A 5,568-nucleotide genomic window follows, 5' to 3' on the forward strand; every position below is an offset into this window, starting at 1 on the left:
CAGCCAGGCTGATATGGAAGAACAACAGGGGGTCCCGGCCAGGTGTGTCCAAGATGTACACAGTGGGACAGCAAGTTTGATTTAATCGCCTGAAAGCACCACTGTCTCCAGGGTGGGAAGTCCTACTACACATAAATTCTTTGCCCTGAGGGTCTTAGGTAGACCCTGGGTAGGCCAAGGGTACTACTACTTGTGACTCCTAAAAATCAGAGAGATCTAAAACTATGGTTTGTTGTCTTTTCAGCAAACAGAGACTTTTTTTCTGGATAGAAACAGGCATTATGGAAATTGCATATATCTGTACTGCTCAGACAATTAGGACTTCCAAGAGGTAACTGAAGATCCCAGGCATGTCCTTGCAACACTCAGTGTCAGGGCAAAGGGTGGCCTTTACAGGGCAGCCAGGTGCCTCCACAAACCACACAACCAGAAATTCCAACAGTGTGAGATGAGAGGTACCAATGAGTTTACTCACCTGCACCGACAGAGCCAATCTGGCACCATACACCTGCCCCCTCCATCCTCACAGGTGATGAATCCTCTCAGTGATGAGAAATACAATTTAAAAATTTGGAGAAGCAGAAGTATTCTTTTTCCTTAGGCAATATATGTGCAATTTATTAATGTTCTAAATAGCTTTACATGTACTAACTCGTATATTATCTTTCTAGTACTTTCTTGGGAGTAGGAGAGTCTAAGCCATTCCACTTTAAACTAATTTTAACATTATCTTTATCAAAGTTACATGATTTCCCATGTTTACTAAAAGTTTGTGGCCCATCAATGTTCCTTTTATTAATTCTTCCACAGAAACCTGGTAATAACTCCTTTCTGCTTTATTTTGGAGTCTATCTGGTTTTAAATATAACAATTAACAAGGTTAGCTTTAGCATATTTTATAGAATGTCTATGTACTGTGTCACTAATTTAGGACTTTGAAAACATGTTTTACGCTTCATTGAGGGAAAGAAGCCAGTTTCATGCCTTTTATCTTTTGACATATTTCTCCTTATTAAAATAAGTATATATCAATTTGTTTTTATAGCTTATGATTAACAACTATATTGAAAATTTTTAAAAGATGGAATATTGCAACATTATTGCATGCTCACAATCATGACCAAGTAAGGAGGCGGAAACCAGTCTCACAGGAGACAGAATGCAAAATTGCAGCAGCGCTGGCTTGGAGTGCTCGAGGCTGGGGGCATGCAGAATCAAGCTCACGAGTGGAAGGAGGTGCAGGGATGGTTCACCCACTGCATCAGCAGCAAGAGCTGGTTTGTGGGGCAGGTGCAGCTGGGTTATGGGTTTTGGTGATGACATGTGGAATTTCTCCTCTGATTGCTTGTATTCTCTCAGTGAAATAAGAAATTAGGTCATGAGCTGGGAGTGAGGAGTAGGGAGGGGTGTTGGAGGTGGAGGGGAGAGGAAGAAGTGTGTGATGATGATCTGGGAGGCAGAGAGGGAACGAATTGACTAGGGAAATGCTGCAAGACTGGCTGACCACATGAGGCACCAGATGTCTGCGGTAATTAGTTCAGAGTAGGGTGATGGAGAAAGCAAGGGGCAAGGGAACTGAAGGTGTGTGCAGGGAAGTTAAGGAGAAAGGCAAAGACATGAGAGAGAATGACCAAGGCAATGGTGATAGCAGGAAACGACTGGAGGTGAGGTGCAAGAGCTGTTCGAGCACAGATCTAAAAGAAATAAGCTGGAAAAATAGGAGATGTAGAAAGATATCAGAATACTGGGAGTTGAGATTATTAAAGGGGGCATATTTCCATAAACAATCTCGTTGTCTGCCATCATTTCCAAGGTTCAGTACAAGTCAGTTTGATATTTCCATAAGAATACTACATAAATGCCAACAAATGTGGTTCAGAAATTCTCGTGTCCTCCCTTCTTTTGTCCTCCCTCTCCTTTCATCTACCCCTCTCTCCCTCCACCCCTCCTCATAATTCTGAAATGGAATATAACTGCTCAATTTTGAATTTAACCAAAACAGACTAACACCAATGCCTGGTGAAACAGCATATTTCCATCACACAGAAGGTAGAGCAAAAACACAAAAAGAGCATGTTGCTGGTAGAAGCTGAGAGGAAGAACACAAGAAATAGTTGTCTCTGACATATAAGCAAGCCTGATGCTGGGTGTTTTTAGGTTTATGTGATTGATAAATAATACAAGATTCCCTATAGAGGATAAATCCAAGTGAAAACCAATTGAGAAAAGAGAGGTATGTGTTTGTAATCGCAACAAGTAAAAAGGCTGAGCTATTTTGAAATCCAAGATACCAAATGATGATTTTTCATTCGTAATGTATATCCATTGCAATTAAGTGTCTTTTAATTGCCTTCTCCCTCTCCCTCTCTCTCTTCCTATCTGAAAAGTCCTAATGATTTACGTCTCTGATCAGGTAAACCGAGGTCCCACCTATTAGGAAAGTTCAGTGCTCACTTCGGCAGCACATATACTAAAATTGGAATGGTACAGAGAAGATTAGCATGTCCCCTGCACAAGAATGACATGCAAATTTTGAAGCGTTCCATATTTTTATTTTACCCCTTGCAGCAGTGTGGATAGACCTGGAGAATATTGTGCTAAGTGAAATAAGCCAGCTAGAGAAAGCAAATACCATATGACTTCACTCATATGTGGAATCTAATGAACAAACTGGAACTAACAAAGAAAATGGGGACAGACTCTTAGATGGGGAGCAGGATAACAGCTAGTGAGGGAATGGGAAGGTTAGGAGGTGGAGGGACTGAGCAATAAGGAAAAAGGACTCTTGGACATGTACAGCAGTGAGGTGATTGCTGGGGGGAGGGAAGTATAAGGGGACTGAAAGGAAATGTAAAAAAGTACAATAATTTTTAAAAAAAGAAGTTAAAGTCATATATTTTATTAGTAGGGATTAATCCTGAAATGTTCTTTTATGTGGAAAATTATTTGTCTGTTTGTCAAAATATTTCTTTTTTTTTTCTCACTCAAACATTTCAGAAAAATCCTTCTCCTCCACGTGTGACATTTACAAGCAGTGGAGTATTTCCTGAAGAAGGTGGTTGGGTCGCCATTACTATGCTTTTCCTGGGAGTGAATTGATGTGAAAAGTGAAAAAAAAAATCCACTCACTTTTGTACACCAAAAATGGAACATTTTGGCATTCATGTTTAGCAGAAAAAATGCAAATGGTTAATAAATATACAAAAAGATGTTTAATATCACCTGAATGCATCTGTTTAATTCAGAGTGCTTATTATGTATCAGGCACAGTTCTCAGCACCAGCCACTATTCTAAATCTTTACAAATATTAGCTCAATGACATCCAAGAGTAATCTTATCTGGCAGGTACTATTGTTTATTTCCCATTTTCAATGGGAGAAGTGAAGCTGAGTCACAGAGCAGTCACACAACCTGGCTGAGGTCACACAGCTAGCAAGCAGCACAGCCGGGCTGCTGGGCTCTTGGTCCACGCTTTTGGGCATGTGCCCCACGGTCTAGCCAGGGAAATCCACATTCAAGCAAGACACCATTTTCTACCCAATAGATTGGCACAACAATTTTAAATATTGGAAACATCAAGTGCTGGTAAGGATATGGGCAAATACACACTCAAATGTTGTGACACCTGTTTTACAAGGCGATCTGGCAGCACTCACTAAGATCCAAGGCACACAACACCCTCTACATAACATTTCACTTTGAGGATTCTGGCCTCCAGAAATAAAAGCATCAGTGTATAAGGCTGCACGTGAAATTGCAGCATTATTTATGGTAATTCAAAACTGGAAATAGCACAAATATCCCTCACAGGGGCTATGGTTGAGTAAATTGTTACATCCATACTACAGAATATTATGCAGCTACTACATGACTTAAATCTGTATCTTTTAATCCAGAGAATGTTGCAATCATGTGCAGTCTGATCCTACTTTTTGGTAGATATTTTTATGAGCATATTTAACAGTTAACTCAGAAAGTAGGATAGGACCGAGAAGATTATCAGTATTTTCTATACATACTTTTGAATTGTTTCACTTTTTATACAAGGTTGTATGTATTGCCTCTACAATTTAAAACTCTAAGTTAAAAATAATTCCAAATGGAATTGTCATAATCAGCCTAGAAAATATGTTTGAGACCTTCAGCTCTATACAGAAAATATATAAATAATAAAGCTTTTAAATCAGATGTGAAAGACTCAGATTTATACTTATGAACACCTCTTACATACAGGCATTGTAATTTATTGTTCTCAGCAATTACAGAGTAAACATTAATTTTCTTTCATGGGCATTTCTGGCCTTAGACAGTAGAGAAAATAGTTCGTTTATTCTTTGCCTAATAGTATAACTAGGCAGTGCACAGTAGTATCATTTTTAAAAGTCTGTGTATGCTCTACAATCTGTTTCTATTCCTGCAGTTTCACACTCAAATGGAAAGACAATCCACATTTAGGGGGAAGTGGAGGAGCCAGTAGTGTTGAAAGGTTTAAAAATGCCTTTCTTCTTTGATGAAGAGGATTCGACAGACATCTCTTGAGCTTGACGTCCTCCTCCCTGCGCTCTCCACGGTGCAAGGCTCAGAGAGGGGACGCTGAAATCTGCAGTGGTGGCTGGAAATGTTGGTGGGGGCGTGGGGATAACAATAGGGAGACTGCAGCACCGTCTGATTTCTGGTTGCGTTAACCATGGGGCCTTCCTGGGCTCATGAAATTTAAAGTGCTGCTGCCATCTTCAGGAGTTCCCCATTGTCATATTGAAGTAAAGTCACAAGTAAGTTGCATACAGCCTGCAAACCCTCTCCAGGAGTCCTGAATTGCAGCTAGAAAACAGACACCCCAGCTGACTGCTAAAATAAAGGAAGGCAGTTTCTCATATAATCTTAAGATGATTACCTACCTGCTAAGGCAGTTTTAGTGTCTGTTTAATGTTATAAAATGGTAAGCTTCTCTTGTTCAGCAATATGAACTGAATAAATTTTTAGGGTCCAAAAAAGGGTGTGGCTGAGAAGGGGAGGCTTTAAAAAAGGGGGGTGGCCAGGGGGAGTAAGTTACAGCATTTCTGGACGCACTGAGTGGCTCTGAAGCCCGTGGAGTCATACTCCCGGAAGACCAGGTGTTCAGTTTCCACATGCTCAATTAAACTCCAACACTGAGTTCAGAGAACATTTTGTCACAAGCAACCTGTGGGCTTCCATTTTCACCTGATTTATTGGGTGGTTTGTTCATTAATTCTGAACCTGTCTCTTCTCTGATTGCTTGAGTTATGGATACTTGATAGGAAAAGCCAAACTAACAGACCTCTTCGCACAGAGCTCCACTTCCTTCCGGAAATAAGTCTACTTCATTATGTTGTGAATAAAATTAATTAAGCCCTAAGATGAACACAAGTCCATTGCACTATCTTTCTTTATCATTGTTAAAGTGTCCCCGAATGATCTGGGAGGTCCATGAGAACATGGGTATTGCTGGAGTATTCCGGGTGGCTCTCAGGGGAACAGTGGTCTGATCCACAAGCTGTGAGACCACAGTGCTGTCTGCAAATGCTCTTCTGAGAACAGGAAGTTTC

General features: G+C 40.4%; 1 non-coding gene across 1 annotated transcript; it reads left to right on the plus strand.

Annotated features, from left to right (window-relative positions):
- The first annotated feature begins 2,446 nt into the window (after positions 1–2,446).
- LOC123809105 lies at positions 2,447–2,552 on the plus strand. Its single transcript, XR_006783963.1, has one exon. It is a non-coding gene; the product is annotated as a U6 spliceosomal RNA (small nuclear RNA).
- The last annotated feature ends 3,016 nt before the right edge of the window (positions 2,553–5,568 follow it).

This window comes from Phyllostomus hastatus, unplaced genomic scaffold (assembly GCF_019186645.2).
Source record: "Phyllostomus hastatus isolate PE091 unplaced genomic scaffold, TTU_PhHast_1.1 phas_scaffold_501, whole genome shotgun sequence".
Taxonomy (NCBI): domain Eukaryota; kingdom Metazoa; phylum Chordata; class Mammalia; order Chiroptera; family Phyllostomidae; genus Phyllostomus; species Phyllostomus hastatus.